Genomic DNA, 19,735 nt, shown 5'->3' with positions numbered 1-19,735 from the left:
AGAGCAGAATGTTTTGTCACTGAATATAATATGACGTTTTGTATTCAACTTATTTTTTTTTTTAATATTGTAGGAGGTTTACTCTATTTTAATAGCATTTAAGTGTGTGATTAAAGTACATATTAAGTATGTAGAAGTAGAAGATCACAAAAGCGGCCAAAGTCAAAACTTAGTATTTATTTTAAAGACTGAGTTTGCTATCTGAGTTTTTGTATTATTAGACATCAAAATAATTCCTTGATTTATATAATTTATAAAGATGATATGCTTTATATGTATTCAATTGTTCAAAATGCTGTATACATATTAGATATATGAAGTTAAACTGTCGATAGACAACGCGAAATGAAAAAGAAATACCTATGCTATAACATATTATGATTATTATGAACAATTGGCACCCGTGGCACCGCCCGCGAGTATTTCCCACGGGAACATATATTTTTTCGGCATGAAAGTACCTTCTTACCTTATGGCCTTTTCTGTACCTATGCATGCAGATAAATCGTGAAGAGGTACAAACAAACAAGCTTACTTTCGCATTTATAATATTAGTTAAGATTAGGATAGGATAAATTTATTATTTTACTACTACTACACTACTTTTAAGACATTTTTCAACCCTAACTGAACACTCTTCCCCAGCGAACAAGACCATCCCCTAACAACATTGAAACATCCTCGGCCCGTATACTTTCCGACGGTAAACACGGTTATTCTCAAATCGGATAACCGTGTTTATTGAGCCGAGAATTCTGTGTCCGGTTAAGCAAACGGATATTCGTAGTTTGAACACTTATTGGCGACGGAACTCGGTCTGTCATCCGTGAATGGTTATCTTGGCACGGCGTGTGGAGATGGTGGGTTCTCGATAACACTCTATAATAATATAGGGGAATGCAAATCTAGCTGCCCAAAGAAATAAGTAAACTACCTAATAATTCTACGAATATATATCGACTTAGTATTTGTAGAAATGCAATTGTTCATAATAGATTGTATTAACATTAGATTTTAATTTATAATTTACTACGGTCCATAAGCTCCGGTAAAACCATACGGTAATACCAAACATAAACCTTCCTCAGGAACCACAAGTATTGGTGAAAACTGTTCAAAAATCCGTCTGTTTTTTAGTTTATCGCGTGCCCACAGACAGACATTTAGGCGCGGCAAGGGATCTACTTTATAATATATAGGAATTAATAGTTTTCAGATGTATATAAATGTAAGGGTTTTACGGTATGTGAAGGTATTTTCACCTCGAAAAATCAGGGTTCATTCAAATAATCTGTTTTTGGTGGACAAAAAAGATAATAGTGGTTTATAAAGCCATACAAATTATATGTTGTGGTTATTGTGCGGCTCAACACGTCAGTTTTAGAGACTTTGAGACCTTTTTATAGAAAAAATATTTGCCACTCTTTTATTTAATGAAAATGTTTAAAAGTTTAATTTATAACAATATTGATACAGAATTAATTATCTGCATGCGTCTTTTATATTTCATGAATTCGTACTTGTTTAGAGCAAACGTTGTGGATAAAGTGAGAACATACCATTTAAACTCTCAGATAGCCAGCACAAGCCGTCAACTAAAAATAAATTCGATAATCCATACAAAATGGAGATTTAGTGATCCGGAAGAATTTCAGGAATTGTCGCTGAAAGTTAAAATAATAGTGTGTATATATATATATATATATGTGCTGTTTACTTAAGTAACAGTACATTGACATAAAATAGCGAAGTAAGCTTATTTATTTTATTTATTTAATTTTTATTTTATTTCACGAATTCAACAACGTTACAATGGGTAATTATAATAAGAAACTTATTAAGAACTTACAAGAAAGAAACAATAGAAAAATAGTATAATGCTTGGTATATGGTATACTAGTATTATATTTACAGTATTAAAGTGAAGTGAGAGAAAGAAACATGTATACAAAAATTATACAAAGCAAAGCAAACGGAGATTTTGAAATTATGTACTTAAATATTTCAATAGTGACTATTACATGTTTTCCGTATCAAAGTCAAAATGTCCAATTTTCTAAGAGTAAGCTCCAAGGCTTATCAAGACAAAGTAAATGAAGAAGACATGACATAATATTCATGTAGCATTTTATCTATGCATAGTAAATGCTAACAAGAACTATAACAGACACGCAAGCCCCACACGCGCACTGTATTCTATTTTACTCAATTCTATTGCATTAGCTCGTTATTCGTTGTTTAGTTTTCTTAGAATTTCATATTTGAACTCGGATTTTGTTAATAAAAATATGTCGAAATTAGTATTAGTTTGACATTAACGCCAATAACTAAAAAATGAATCGCAAGCTCGGAGTGATTTTTGGATCTTTGTGAGAAAATTCTGAAATACATTTTATATGTTCAGTTATACGCAAAGAAGAATTGAATATTTCGAAAGACGAAAATAGAACTAACAAAAGACCGAGGAATGTGGAAATTAAATCATGTACCAAACCCACAAGAAGTGGAGGAAAGCTGATTTTCCAGCTGATGTCTATTTCAGGCTATATCTTTATAATAGTTAGGAATTAGAAATGTTTCAGAACGATATGAAATATACAGATAAAGATATATTTCAAGCGCTGTCTTCATGTCAATCAAGTTATATTTTTACAAGTATTTAAAATTTGCTATGTACTAAACTGACTTGCGTAAATACGGCATCACGGAAATCTGAAAGATGGCATCCATTGAGATACCTATTCCATTTCTGACCCCAGGAATTTGATATTCCTGGTTTACAATCTAAGTTCACAATATGATCGCAATGCATTTCATGCCGATTCTGATCCGTTCCATCGTAGAAGTCATTTCTATTTTTCTGTTTCTATGTTCTTGTGTTTAGTGTGATTGGCTGTTTAGTGTGATACTGTTTAGTGTGATCGTACATTGCGAGGAGTGCGAAAAGTAATCGAAAAAAGACTAAGTACCATGTGTTCCCGCTTTGGACGACGTGCACGGGAGGATATGAAGTAATCCTAACTTGGAATCATACGTCACTTTAATTAAATTATCCTTAAGCATTTTTATGCATAGGTCTTTTACGTATCATAACTTTTAGTTTGATAATAGCTGGCGTTTTCAATTCATGTATGAACATTACAATTTCGCCGCAATTTATCTGTTATTGTTGCTCTTTAGGTCGCTTGATGAGGAAGGATAATTATTACTTCCTATAAGGGACCACACACAATTCCTTCAAGGTACCTTACTTTGAAGGAATATGTGTGGTCCTCTCTCTGTGATTTTCCAAAACATAGAATACTATTATACTAATATAATTCTATTCAGTCATTTTTCAAACATGAATTTGATTAAAATGATCCAATAAAATTACCTAATCAGAATAGTATGTTGTGAATCCATATCATTAATGTAACCTAAGATTCTAGTCGATGTCTGTATCTGCGATAATATGTTTTTTTTTAGCTCTGGAAATTTTGATTTGAGGTTGTAAGTGTGCTGAAGTCTGGCTATTTTTATAAAGAAAGTCAATTTTTAAATTCTGCCAAAACTGACTACCACTCTACATTCACAGTCCCAACTTAACATGGTCCAGAATGCCTAAACCCTGTAACTACGAGTACTTTTCATGTAAAAAGCTGTGTTAGATATTTTTTATTTGATCATAGAAAATGGACATTTTTGGACAGTATAACGAAAATTTGTTCTTAATTACTAACATAAAAAAAAACTGAACGAACCTATAATAAATTTATTTCAGTGTGTTTGTTAGGATTAGCAGCCCCAGCCCTACATCATTTTGGATTCAGTAAGTTGGTGGATCAACATGAACAAAATTTTGGTATCAATAGCTTGGGGCTGCCGACTGGCTTATTGCCAAAACACTTGTTGTGGCCGCATTGTTGCCTCGAGCGTCACCAGCGTCCGCTAATCGTCCATGCAGCCGCCAATTTCGGTATGAATGATCAGCTCGCGAGGCTTTTGTGCGTTTCTAATTGAAACTATTTTGGGTACAGGACAATGCGGCATTGTCCGCGTGTCCGGTGGTGTTTGCCGCCTTTATTAATTCAGGTGGGCGTGGCGGGGTGTGGGCGGGGCGAGGCGGGGCGTGGGAGGTCGCCCCGCCCAGCGGCGCGGCGCACTGACTTGACTTGGCTCTCAGCTCAGTCGGCCTCACGACGCGATCTTCGCCGCTCAACTTCACGCGGACGCTAAGCCAACTTTGTCGCGTCTTACGATAGACCAATAAGTTTGGAAACTTTTTGAGACAGTAATTAAAGATTAGTTGTGAGACTTGCGGTGTGCTGTTGTGTTGGTCGGGTGTGCAAGGCTCGGAGGCGAGATCCAGGCTCTCCCCGCACTACACCACACATACACGCTAAGTAAGTCTAATTTATTACTTTACATTTTAGTACAGCAACCTGCCCCAGCTTCGCTCGCCATAATAAAAAATATGTAACGCCTGATAGCCTATGTAACTCCTGATGATTTTGTCTACCTCTGTGCCAAATTTAATCAAAATCAGCCCAATAGTTTTTGAGTAAACGTATACAAATGAGAAAAATGAACAGACGTTGCACACATGCAACTAAAAATGACATGAAATGCAATTAAAAATGACATGACGTCTTAGCATGACGTAGATTGATTTTAATTGAAAATGTTCAAATTAATTTTCACGACAAAAAATACAGCATAAATGCCTTAGTAAAAACACAATACTTATCTAAATACATTGAACCATAGATAAAAGAAATTTAACAAAACTTTTTTTTCAAAATTATATTAGCACGTACATTTTTCAGGAACATGACATTGTTTCATGATTATTGTAATTATAAAATATCGCTATTATTTTTGTGACTAGATATTTGATTAATTTGTTCTATCTAAGTTATTTACACACAATTTATTTCCAAAGTTTATCAGATGAACGCCAGATGGCGCCCTTTACCTTCCAAAGGCATTTTACATATGTTTGACAAATAATTGACGAGAGTTTTACGTAAGATAATAATATTATACGGATTGTATTATAAATTTTCTAATAATGTTAATATAAATAAAACAATATTAGAAATTTGTTAGTTAAAATTTACAGGTTTGTAATAAAATATTAAGGTGAATAACTAAATTTCATTTATCACGTGCGTCCGCTGAAACAGCATCACATTCTATGTAGTAGTTTTTGCGTGATGCGCGAACAAACATACAAGCAGACAGAAAGACTGATACGAAAATTAAAAAAAAATGTTTTGGCTCTTATGTAATATCTTACAGTTTTATTATATGTTTAGATATTACATAAAAGTTTTTATATTTATTTTAAGTTTTTATGTTAGCAGTTATTATGACTGAATAGTAGAAAATATGGAAGTAATACATTTTCCTGTTATAGAAAATCAGGAAACAAGCTAAGAAATACTTACTCAGAAACCATATGACAACACAACATTATCTCTAACTTTTGGCGTATACTAATTATAGCACTGTATTTATAAAGTTACAAGTGAGTATCATAAAAATGCAAGCAAGTGCAAGTTATATAGACCAGAAACGTGTAAATATCATTATGTGGTCGCATACGTAGGAAACTCATCTGAGTAATCGTAATCATATCAATTCTCGCGCTGACTGGATCCTATTGTTGTTCAATTGTTTTTATTATCTCCAGGGTCGAAGGGTTAAACAATATATTGTAACTGGCCAATCGTACATTCATAAAGCTTACAAATAAAATATATTAATTAAAATACCTTTTTCCACAATAGATACTTTTTGAGTGAGAGTGAGTGAATCACCAGATTACTTTTTATTTCAGAAGCAAGATATCTGAACCATGGAATTAGTAGGTACTCCGGTACGAAGTACTTACTAAATTCATGATCTCAACGAAAAGTGACACAAAAATTTCAAACAATGTGTTATTAAAATATGATGATCAAAATTCCATAAATATAATACTACTAAAAGACATAATGGCTTTCGCTAAATAGTAAGAAAAAGAACAAGTATAAGAAATATATATACAGTATGAGTACCTACTAGTATACATGTACTGACTGCATAAAACGTTAAAAAGAAATATTAAATTCAAAGTTTGTAAGAAAAGAAACAATGAAATTTTTTATCTTTTTCTTTTGTGTATTCAAGCAATTTTCAGGAACTTTTTGATTTCGAATTTTCAGAGGAAGAAATCTATTCTTTTCGAAAAGATTGCATTAGTTTCAGATAAAAAGCCACCACACATTATGGTACCAATCGGGTATCACTCGTATCAATGATATCGAATTGCGTTTTTCCTTTCGAATAAAAATGTCCGCCCAAACCATGTTTCCGAGCGGGAGAGCTTTCGCATCCGCCCGCCGCCGGCGCCGGCCCTAGGAAAGTCTTAGGATAGGGCGTCAATCAAAAATATCGCCCCATTTCTTTCATTGTGTGAAAAGCTTTTAATAGACAAAAATATAACAGTTGAATACAATCTCAAATGGAAATAGAACGCAAGCGTAAGCATAAGGGGTAATAGCTAATTAATAAGATGTTTATAATTTTGTCAATCAGTATGAATTTTTGGCAATCAATTCATGGCAATGGCAGTATGAATTTTTTAAATACGTTTTGTGGTCCATTTCCATTTTATTTCCAAATTACACATAATCTAAAATTATTTTAATGAGTAAATTGAATGAACGAACCAAAAACTCACCTTAACTTTTGACGCCCCAGAGGGCGCCAATTGAGTCTCAGCACTTGGTGCTACTTTAGTGCTCAGGCCGGCCCCGGCTGTCCCGCCGCCGACTCGAACCATCGCTGACAATGTCGATCCAGTTTTATTTGCCCGCGATCTTTTTATGGCAATTGCCGGATCGTTTTCCCATTCCGATTGGGGTGCTTTGTCGTGCGGCCCTATTGCTATCCGTCGCGGTTTTTGTCGCGTTAGCTTTCCAACTGAATTTTGATTCAATTGCCCCGATAAGTGCGAGGTGGAGAGTGGAAAACGTATTTGTTTACTGGATTAAATCTTCTGTCGTATCTGGCATTTCAGATTCAGCTCAATCAGACGATGTGAATATTAAATAAAAAATTTCGTTGGGGGAATAAAACACATGATGATGTACGCTTTTATGAGAAGATGTCTGCCGTATTAATTTGCAATGAATAAAATAATAAATAAAAAAAAAATAAAAAATAAAAAAATAATAATAATAAAAATTATTTATTTTCAGACGTTTGTCCATAGATAGATTGATTACAAATTATAAATTACAAATTGAATTAAATTAAATTTGATAAAATAATACATATTATAATAGTAATGAAAATTCATTATATTCAACCGGAAATCCACTCCCAGGCTCAACGTGTCCTCAATACGTGAAGCTCGTTGAACCTGCTGAGCAGATTCGAGTCCACCCGATCTCCCACCATCTTCACAACCATGTTCGAGCTCCCCCGCACCCGTTTCACTAGTGAAGCAATCTTTTTGCGGATGACTGCGTAAAAATCGTCCACGCTAGCATCAGCAAACATGCCAGATGCACTGCAATAGCATGGGAGTCCGAACATAGCCCTGAAAATATTATTGTAAAGAATACGCAGAGCATTGTAGGCCTTTTGTGTGAAATTGACCCATAATGAAGACCGAATAAAATTTACCTTCGTTATTTACAAAAATATTTAAAAAATATCATCCACGTAACATAAAATTATGTCTATACTTAGAAAATCCATGCGCTGACACTGAGCTGTGTATCACCAATCACCATACATTATAATTGAGAACCAATAGGGCAACATCAGTTCTCCGCTAATCCATTATAACATGTACTTTATGTACTTAAAAAAAAATGAAATAATAATGGTGACCTTGTGGATAGAGCACTTGCTTCGGCATTTCTTCTCAGCTGTGGTCGTTACGAAATTCCAGTATAGTTCGTCGATTTTTGAGAAATTATACCTATATACTTATTATAATATTTGATGTGAAAAAGATCTAATTTCTGAATAAATGCCTCTGAAGATCTAATTTCTGAATAAATGATTTGAATTTGAATTTGAGCACGCGGCGGCGGCGGCTCGTTAACATCCTCATTAAGCGGTATCGACGACAATGTCGACTTGCTTTATTTCCATTTGAACTTGCAATGTCACCTATTAAGTTCAAGTTAGGATAATGTATGTACATCACTTATTGACGGCAAAAATTTACTTATAACTAAGTATACTGCCGACTTCCAAAGCGCAGGTGAAAAAGCGCAACAAACTTCATCACAGCCTTTTCTCCAAAGACATCTATCGGCAATTGTGGATTGGAGTTCGTAGAATTAATCAATTTATTGTCATCGGCCTTTAAATCATTATTTCAATGTATGTGTGTATTTTGTACTATGTAATACTTTTGAAATGTCAAGGGAATAAAAATATTAACTTGTGATTCAAAAGTGAAAAACTGTTTGTAACTTCATGTTTTAAATGAGTGACAGAGATGCTCACAAGGTTTTAGTAATCGTGTAAATAATTAAATTGGTTACTCGAACTCGCGGAGCAAGGGTCCCGTTAAATTTCCTTTTTTTGTTTTGTTCTTACATAATGACGGTATGTATTTAATAATTTTTTTTCATTAACTGTATTGTAAGTTCTTATTAGTCGCCAAATTTCCCGATTCTTGGTCAACGGGAAGTACCCCCTAGATTTTATTATGATATTCCACTTTGTCTGCAATATATATTTAATTATAATTAATTATTGCACTAAGAATATAGCAACTAGTAAATTTCATTCTTAATGAAACGAATTTTTTAAGAAAAATTCTTGTAGAAATAAACATTTCTGTAGGTACTTAAATAACAAAAACTTTTTCCTCTCACTTTCAAAGCTCAAAATTATGTCTGCGAGTCAAATAAATATTAAACTGCTACACCAAGATCACACTTCAAATAGTAGAAAACTTCCCTCGTTAACGAAACCATGGACGATCTCATTTCATACCTGAAACCTCGGAGTATTGTTTCCGAGTAACAAGGGGCGAAAGGATTCAGCGGCCTGGTTAAAACAGATGATAAAAAGTCCCGCAAATGATGCTAAATGATGGTAGCAGACGGGCTGTGCGCACGCCCAGTGTTTTCATTCTTCACAACTGTTGGATGTTTTGTACTGAAATTTTGATCCGTTCAATAAGTGAGCCTCTTTAGGTGGTATTCAATTTATAGATGAACTTGAAATTATTAATTTTATTTTAATAAATGTTACGTCATGTTAAATTAAATGGTATTAGTGAGCTTAAAAATTAATTATTATACTTACACAGTCTGTTTCCTTGTGGAAATGGATGATGTACAACTACTAATCACATGAAATTACAATACAATAACTTTATCGAAATTATAATTATTTGAAGTGATTATCTCAAAATTTCAAGTCGACGGCGTAAGCGTGAGCTGATTTTTAATAAAAAAAAAATTATATACCTAAATTGAGACGATTACAGTTACGGGCTAGACTGGTTGTTTTAAATCGATCGGGAAAGCTTAATTTGAATAACACGTCTCTACCTTTGAAGCACATATTCGAAAACGCCATAAACGTTATATACAGCGTTTGAGCCGCCCGTCTGCACCAGCCGCACGGCCGATTGGTTTAGTTAGCAGGGAGCGTCGCGCCTCATTTGCTTGGCGCCCGTCGCGACTTTGTTACCACTCTTTTCATTCCAGCAGCTCTAACTATCGTTTTAAAGTGATAAATCGCTGTTATAGGAGTGATTTTACTTTTATTCTCTGATTTTCTATCTGTTTGATAAGCTGGAAGAAAAAATACCTGTCTGAAACTTAACTTTAGCAGCAAGCGTCACTTTCTATATAAGTCTTTGTAAGCAAGTTTTAAACTAGTTGTTTCACAGTTGTTTATCTTTTTTTGACAATACACGTTCTCATAGTCGTAAGCTTCAATGGCACACCCATCTCCTTCCAGATCAAAAAACATGAGGCTTCTGTATCCTACTAATATTGTTAATGCGAAAGTTAGTGAGGATGTGTGTGTAATGTATGTTTATTACGCAAAATCTACTTTACGGATTGTTATGAAATTTGGTACAAGAGTAGAATATAATCTGGAATAAAACAGCGAAGCGAAGCCCAGGGGCTCAGCACATACAAAGTAAAAATTATTTTATAAATACTAATATTTTTATCGTTCGATTTTCAATAGTACTTCATAAACTTTACTAATTTTATCACCGCTGTCCTGTGCCAACAATATACAACTTTATTTTTGTATATTAATTTAAAAATACGGTTCTGTTTGTGAGTATACATTGTATGTACAACAAAAAGCGACGAAGCATGTTGCGAATATGTTTTATTTTTCATTTTAATTGATTGTATTTTATTTAAAAAATTTATAAAAAAATATACATGGATATAGATTATGTTTTTAAATAAAATTATAAAAAGCCGGTTATGAAATAATTTTTTTTTCATTTATTTTGGCACATAACAGTCATCATGGCCAAATCTTCAAAATTTAATGGTATTTTTTTAACAAATAAATGTGGGCTTTGGGGCTTGGGCAAAAAGAAAAAATGTACTGAACGAACTCGGTTATAAATAAGTCTATTTTTTTTCATCTAAAATCAAATGACGTCACATCGGCGTAGCTGCAAAGCCGCCCATCGCCGCCCAGGACGACTTTTAATGATCCCTTAATGATTGAGCCGGGGGCGCGATGCGTTCCCATTAAACGTGTCCCTTTATGCACGAGTCTATAGGCCTCGCCACACTGTAAAAACTTTGTGTTCAAATGAAAAAATATGTCAATATCGCTGAGTTTTATCTTAATCCTAACTTGTTTAAAATTTTTGGGTGTAAATCCTTACATATTATAAAACAAAGTCATCTGCCGCCTCTGTCTGTCCGCGATAAACACAAAAACTACTGCACGGATTTTCATGCGGTTTTCACCAATAGATAGTATTATTCCTGAGAAAGGTTTAGGTGTATAATTTATTGTGTTTTTACCCGAGCGAAGTCGGGACGGGCCGCTAGTTTTCAGATAAATCTTAAACCAATCTTCTTGAGATTTTGCATACATGTGGTTTGAAATACGATCCATCACGGAAAAATAAATGTTCCCGCGGGAAATTCACGCGGGCGAAGTCGTGGACACAAGCTATAGAGCTAAAGCTTCAAATTAAATTGTGTTTAACGAAATCGATTCCAAATGAAAAATAAAAAATATTTTTTCTTTATCTTATAGCTTGGTGACAAGTCACTTTTAATAACTTTCAAGAATTAAAAATTTTTAGCAAAATTTTTTATTATATATCATCGGGATTCCTAGGCAAAATTGAATAAATATAAAAAAAACTGATAATAATTTGGAAGTCAAAAATATTCGGAGCGTATAACGACGCCAATTAAGAAAATAATGTTTTTATGGAACACGCGGTTTAACAACACGTATCACGTATCTAAATATAAACGATCCACAGATAACGTGTAGGAAACACGCCTATTTTAAGGAAACCTTAATTAACTTAAACGAAGTTTGTAAGTTGGGGTGAATATTTAAATCGGTGCCTAAACTACTGTTGTGTTTAACTTGTAATAACAAACACTCGTATAATAATTTTATTTGAACTTTCAATGGTTTTGTTGATTCAAGACAGTTTTATGTAATATATTTTTTTAATACTTTCTCCGGAAATTGATGTTCGATTTTTTTACGAACTATGAGATACAAAGAAGCCTTCTTAAATGTCCAATGTTGGACTTTTCCAAATCAAGAAACTAGAAATATGAAAAATTACTAAGCTATAAGTTCCAAAACTAGAGAAGATAGGAAATTATCTTGAAGAGTATCAAAGCACCTAAGTGAAATTGCCTATTTTAACACTTTTATTTGATCACATCAATACACCTAAATCCTTTATTAAAGTGAAAAGCATTACTATTATACTTTTAAGAACTTTTTTTGTGTTCATAATAAATAAGTATATTTTCAAATCATACGAGTACGAGTATCACTATTTTATTACATAAATGAAAGATCTTTCTATTAACACACGGAGAAAATTCCGCGATGCCATAAATAATTGTATTTTACTTTATTTGTAGGCATTGTCTTACATCAAGCCATAATGGCCACGAACGAGCATTGTGCCGAGCAGAATTTAACAACGCTTCGCTCCACGTCTTTGGGCAATAACAAAACCAAATAAAATTTTAACCTCTGCTTAATATCTCGCGGAACAATTCAACCAAGCAAATTGACAGACGGTAAAATATTTTATACGTTTTATTCGTGAAATAATTTCATTTGTAAGAAAAACAAGACGTGGGTCGTCGCGGGCCGGCGCGCGCCTCCCGCTCCGCAAACATCTTTCACGTGAATTAACCTATTAAACACCGAATTTGAGAATTTTACCGACGCAGTCGTAAAATCATAACGTAATTTTGAAACCATAAAATGTTGGGTTTCTGGAGTAGATACCATTCTACTTGTGTATAGTTTATGTAGTTTATCTTGTGTTGGTATTTTTTTTATTGAAAAATTTTGTACGTAGTTCTTGCTCCATTAGCAATTCTTTCTGCAGAACCATTATTTATTTCACATGAATAAAACGGACTATTTATCCCTTGCAGCTATCATTAGATGATATGGTTTGTTGGTTTTATTTTTATCTTTGTCATTAAAACAAAATGAAAACATATGTCCAAAACTCATTATCCTCATTACGAAAATAATTCAGGCCGACATCTCAACGGGTGCTAAGGGTCCAACTTATTTAGGGCCGAGTGAGCCCTGCACCGGAGCGTTAGACCGCCTTGGTCGCCTCGACCTTGTTTTCCCACAATTCCCGCCATGTCATTAGTGGAAAGCCCTCGATATTTTCGCGAGCATCGATTATTTTTAATGGGGCGCCGGCGGCAGAAGCTTGCTGCGAACCTAGAAATTGACACGAAGTAGGTAAATCAGTATGTACTATCGGATTATCATTATATCGATTTCGTAATCATTTATGACGCGCGAGGTTTGCTACTTAATGCTGAATTATTTAGTCACGCTGTATACTACTTTCATAAAGATAAAAAAATGTTTGTGAGATCTTCATGTTATAAATATTACCCTGATCAACTATATGTTATTAAATATTACATAGTAATATATTTAAGTACCTACTACTTAATATAATATAGGCGAAGAGTTTGTTTACCATCCAGCAAACATTTGAAAGTAATGGTTGTTTGATGAGAAAAAAAAATTGCACATAGAATGACTGACGGAGGCTATTACAAGCTACTTATTTAGATTTCCGAAATTCCCACGAGTCCACGAGAGAAATATGAAGCCATTCACGTCTATGTAAAGGTACAGTAAAATGGCACTCCTTATGCGAGTACCGTGAAAATGGAAAAAAGGTACCATCGTTTGATTCTTATATTATTTCGTAAATCTTAAAATCGTGAGTACAAAACATACAGACGAGCATGCAATTACCCGCGGCCATGTTCTGCTTGCAATGAAAATTCGCTCACTTTTGTGTGTTTTTCACGGCTTCAACGAGCGATACTTAAAGCCCCGGGCCCCTAATTAGGCTGAAGTCGGACTTGCCAATTAAATCAAGTTTCTCTCTGAAACTTTGCTGCGTCAATTAATTTCATAGTTAATTAGACGGTTTCGCGGACAAAACCACGGCAAAGAAAGGCTAACGATGCTCGCCCACGGCATATACAATGCACCAATTACTCGGTTAGGATACGCTTTTCCTATCATTTCCATTCAGGGACGTTCAGAGTACTTTCCAGCTTTGAGTGATTTAAAAATGCAATGGAAATGTTTTGTTGCGCCAATTTAGTTTTTCTCTCTTTGATTCTGAAAATTAAGTACGCTAACAAAAGGGTTTTAAGATTGATGTCACAAAAAAACTCTGTTTAAACTAGAAATTCTGTAATGATAAATCTATTGACTAAATTTTGCCAATAAACTTTACAGAAAGAGAACTTTGATCAGGCTATATATGTTGTTAAATTATAGGCTTAATTTAATGTGAGCTAATAATAACAAAACATCCGAATAGCATTCAATTTTTATTTATTTCCAAAGTTTCGTCCTATCGGCCGGCATCGCGGCCGCGACCTGTCCTCGGGCGAGGCGGCTCCGTAATTATCATGCATTATGAATTACACAAAATGACCGACTGCGATCCGCCTAATTGCACGTTGCTATGGCAACCTCACCTGTAATGAATAGCCACGCACTTTTATGTGTATCGGAAGATATGTTTGTTGAGATTAATCACAGAAATCGGATTTATTCCCATATATTTGTTAGCTTGCTTATTTTTTGATCCGATGCTAACATATTTATGGATAATTTCCATAGAAACGTACCGAAAAAGTACAATACGTCCAACTGGACGTTAACGGACCTTTGATGGATCTATGACCAACACGACAAATTTGCAATAGGTTTGGGTAGGTTGTAGTTGTAATGTAGATTTGTTGTGCTGTTTTGCTGATTAGTAGATTAGTTATTGTACTTACGATATTTCGAAGACATGCTAACGCTTTCTTAAAATGTCAGCAATGGTCGTCGACTCCTGTTTTGTTGTTGGTGTACATGAACAAGAACCGCGGTCATTGCTTACCATCAGGCATCCCGCATGCTTGTTTGCCTTATATGCTGTAAAAAATGTGGTCGTGTATAGTTGTTTTGAAATTCATATTTGTGTAACTAACAGGATAAAAATGAAATGAATAAACGCATAGGGACTTATGTCGTAAAATTGTGTATCGATATGAATTTATCTGTTGGAAGTTCCACCCGTCGATTTCGTGCGGTTTGTTCCTGCTTTCTCCGTTTAATTTGTTTCCACTATTATTCACAGATGGTTAAAGTCACACCAGTGTGATTTCTGTGACGCGTCAACTCGTGAACGGGTGCTGCCGGGGGGAACTGGTCAGCTCGATCTTTTATTAAAAGTTTTTGTTTGTTTGGTTAATTATACATATTATATATATTTATTTCCTTTCATCAGCACTTGATCACAAACATAATATGTTTCAGTTTACCTTTTGACCATGTACTTTTATTGTGTACTTACATTGTTATATTACTGATAAAAAAAATATACATAAATTTATATTTAAAAAATGGTAAGCCCTTCTGGCATAATAGGGACCAACACAGTTTGAATGAGTTTCTTTCGGTATTTCTTCTCAGCAGTGGTCGTTCCGTAATGCTAGTAGTTTGTAGCTTTGGTAAACATCATTTAAAAAAATTTAAAAAGTTCCTGTGAGGCCTAATTTCTGAATAAATGATTTGATTTTTGATTTTTTTTGTGACTACGGACGAGTAGCTAAATAAAATTACTTATAGACAACATCGGTTGAAGAACATTCATTCCCTCATCTGTTGAGTTTCCCGATTTCTATCTCAGCCGTTGAACGTCGGAACCCAGGGTCCGCTAGACCAGGGTACTTCCATACTAAAATGTAATTGCAAAAGTCTGTTTGTATTTTATAACTTAAAAACATCACAATGTTGCAGTTTTTTGTAACATTACAGTCCGTCTACCCCAAGTCTGAAGTTATTTAGTTTTCTAAGAATGAGTTGCACCCGTCAAGTTTGCCGTCAAAACTGAAAAAAGTGACTGTTGCAACTCACCCTAAGCTAATGTAACTACATACCTATTTAGGGAATCGAAATGTGTCAATGCTAAACGCAATGTTTGTTAACTGCTCAAAATTTTCTTCCATCACCTTGCACTTTCAACGCGTACTTATAGCCCACGTAATTGTGAGCCTAGGAACTAATACAGGAGACCCAGCGGGCACATTCCAAGGTATTTATTCTGCAGCGTGTGGTTGGAATTCTCGTGGAATAAGCCCGCGCGGGCCGATTCTAGCTCGCCGCACACACTGAATGGCGGGACGCGGACTACGCTGTTTGTTCTTAGGCTTAGTTCACAGGCATTCGATGTTCTGGATTAAAGAAAACTATTTTTTTTTTCTTAAAATACAAAGCTCCGAAGATATACAGTTTGGAGCGACTATTCGGTCACCCTAAGCTGTATTTTCTTCGGAGTTGCCCAATTATGAAATACTTACCTATATTGGGATGAAATTGAGATAAAAGACATTTAAGAGGACAGAAATAATGATTATAACACACTCACATTGACTGCTCTAGGACACATATATTATGAAAAGAAAATATTGGCAAATTTTAATATTTCGTAAAAGTCACATTCATTTCCTATTAGTACATAAAAGTATTTCAGACTTCGTCTTCCAGAGGAAACAAACTCTTCTGCTTTAGTTTATTGAATAGATTGTTTAGGTTACCTATTTCATATTAAAGATAATTTCACTTATTTCGCACCGCGCACTCTAACGAAGACACAGCTAGCTGCAAAATAAATGTATTTACTTAATGTAGTCAGTATAATCGTTTGTGTGCACTACGCCTTACATCCAATAAATGTTAATTCAAGCGTTCACAAGCTCATATTGTATGGCGTCTATAATCTTTTCAGTGACAATCAACATCACCGACATGTTATTATTCAATAAATCAACGTGTTTACCTACTTCTCCTTGAATTTCTAATTTGTACAATAAAGTATTACCCTGGTATTCATATAAAAGTTAAAACATAAGTACTTTATAGCTAAACTACCTATTTATTGTCTCTTTCTGTCAATGGCAAATATTATAAAGTGCGATAGTTAGCATAAAGTATGCTTTAAGAATTAATATAAGAATTGCTGTAAGAATTTTAAGAATAATGGGGTTATTGGTATTGTAATTAAATTCATGTTAAATACTGATTTTCATATCACAAAAATAATGGTTACAGGATTTTAATAAAAATATTTATAGGCAACACGTATGTTCTGAATGGCTTCATCTGTAAGTACCGTAATAAATAAAGACGTGATATGTGGTTAATATCATAGGAATTTTACAATGTCGTAAAACAGATACATAATTCGCTATAATTTTCAATTTTAACATCCTAATTTAAACAGAATAACTACTTTCCTATCAAGGCGTTAATTTACTCGATTCTATACTGCCATGCGATCCCATATTAGTAACAAATAACAACAAAGTAAAACATATAAAATAAATGTTTAAAGAGTGTTAGATATGCACCGAGACAACTTTATAGAAACCGACTCAATCTACATTGCAAGATAAAGCTTTGGTGTATTCCACTTGTGTCTTCGCTTGCGTTCGTTTCGATATTAGTTAGTTCTATGGTTTCACCCATAGAACTATCTGAACCCTGGGCTTCAGTGTCTAAAAATGAAACCAGGCAAACGCTCAGATGAATTGATGATATTAATATCTATGGCAATGCAAATAAACGTTTGTGTGTTCTATTATTGGTACTTATTCATAAAAAATATAAAGCATATTTAAAGCTAAATTATATTTTGTCATTGACAGAGCGAGACAAACCCTACTTTAACTTAAAGTATGCTTGATGAAGTTTTTTATAAATAGCTATATGTTAACCGCGGCTTCGCCCGCATAAATTTTCCACGGGAACAATTATTTTTCCGGGATGAAATGTACCCTATGTCCTTCTTCACATTTCAAACTACATGTTTGCAAAATTTTAAGAGGGTTGGTTGAGCGTGAAGAGAAAACAAACAAACAAATAAACAAACTTAATTTCGCATTTATAATATTAGGATAGGGTTTATTAGAAAGATATAGCAATAGTAGGGACAAGAGGAAGAAATTGCGATTATACGCCGATAGAGACGTCGACGACCTCCTCCGCTGATAAGGCTGTCCACGTGCCAACACTTTAAGACTCAAGTGACCGCTAATGACCTTCAGCCAGGTAGGACCAGCGTAAACTGACCTTTTTCAAAGTGACCAGTTTCAGCCCCAAATAATTAAATTTATTTGAAACTTCTTCCTTTAATTTTTTATATCGGGTGCCGTATGTTAGTTCTGGCCATGTCGTCTTATTGCTCGTCTATTTATATATACATATATATATATATATATATATATATATATATATATATATATATATATATATATATATATATATATACATATATATATATATACATATATATATATATATATATATATATATATATATATATATATATATAAAGCCGGGACATAAAAGTTAATATAATTATGGAGATATAGTTGTATATATAAAATAGGATATATATATATATATATATATATATATATATATATATATATATATATATATATATATATATATATATATATATATATATATATATATATATATCCTATTTTATATATACAACTATATCTCCATAATTATATTAACTGACATAAAAGTTAATATAATTATGGAGATATAGTTGTATATATAAAATAGGATATATATATATATATATAAAAATTATATATAATTTTTATATATATATATATATATATATATATCCTATTTTATATATACAACTATATCTCCATAATTATATTAACTTTTATGTCCCGGCTTCACACTATCTATTAAAAAAAACACATCAAAATCCGTTGCGTAGTTTTAAACATCTAAGCATACATAGGGGTGACAGACAGACAGCGTTATACTTTCAGTTTATTTGCAACGTAATTTTCTTACCTTCAGATATGTCGATGACATACTAATATGTTCAGGGTGGTATATTCATGAATCCTCTTTCAGATATTTATTTGTTTTTGTAAAAATATATTTTTTTCATTTGCATATCAATGCACAGTTTCCTTCAGCCTTCATTTAACATAAACCATAACACTGCTTACTGTTTCATTCATATTCCTTAAATTAAAATGTAAAGAATTGGCTGGACGTCTTACAAATAGTCCAGTAATTTTGGTCCAGGAGTTTGCCCGTGCCCGTCTTCAGCTAGTTGCAGATTCACTTCGTTAAGACGAGTACCCATTGTTGAACAGAACGAAGTGTTCTCGATTCCTACCAAGATAACCTTTTTCTTGTTTGTCGGTATCAATTTGTTTAATTGTAGAGGTATGAAGAATATCGTCTGAGTTTTGCCAGGTTGGAATTTAATTTAAAGAAAGAATTAAAAGAAAGATTTGAATTTTTTTTTCAAGGTGCGAATGAAATCGCTTTAACAAATTGCAACCGTTAATACATTTAAAAGACGCAATACTGACATAGGGATTGACGAACTATAGTTACTATCGTAATAACTATAGTTATATAGTATGGTATTGTATACTATTGTAGTGCAGCCATATCTTTATATGTATATTCTATTCTATCTAGTACCTATACATATCATAAAACTGTAAGTGGGCTGTGTTTGTTCGCGCAAAACAAAAAAACTACAAGATGGAATTCGATATCTAATAATGTATAGATACGGTTCCTAACTAATGTATAGATACGGTTTTCTAACTAATGTTATACGGTTGTATGGCAAGTAATAAGTTATGAGTGGACGCACGAATTAAACGCGGGCGAAGTCGCGGGCAAAACTAGTAGGAAAATATATGTAATAGGTACTCAGTCCGAGTGATTTTTTAAATATTTACAACGAGTTAATGTTTCCTTACATTTTCCTCCTAAATTTGAAAATAACCAAATCAATCCACATTTATTGCAGTCAAATAATAAACTTACCATTCTTCATCTTCTAGCTACAAGCTACAAGCATTCAGGACAAGAAACGCCATTTAATAAAATTCCATCCATGAATTCAAAAGTTTCAAAACATCATCGA

At 33.6% G+C, this 19,735-nt stretch overlaps 1 protein-coding gene across 1 annotated transcript in view; it reads left to right on the top strand.

The window, feature by feature from the left end:
- Window positions 1-4,261: 4,261 nt before the first annotated feature.
- The window catches only part of LOC128670431 (uncharacterized protein), a 143,069-nt gene continuing 127,595 nt past the window's right edge, over window positions 4,262-19,735 (top strand). Inside the window, exon 1 of the mRNA XM_053746095.2 lies at window positions 4,262-4,385. The gene's annotated coding sequence lies outside the window, so the exon portion shown is untranslated. The remainder of the gene's footprint in view (window positions 4,386-19,735) is intronic.

Source organism: Plodia interpunctella, chromosome 1 (genome assembly GCF_027563975.2).
Source record: "Plodia interpunctella isolate USDA-ARS_2022_Savannah chromosome 1, ilPloInte3.2, whole genome shotgun sequence".
NCBI classification, from domain to species: domain Eukaryota; kingdom Metazoa; phylum Arthropoda; class Insecta; order Lepidoptera; family Pyralidae; genus Plodia; species Plodia interpunctella.
This window is presented reverse-complemented; position numbering and strand designations above follow the sequence as displayed.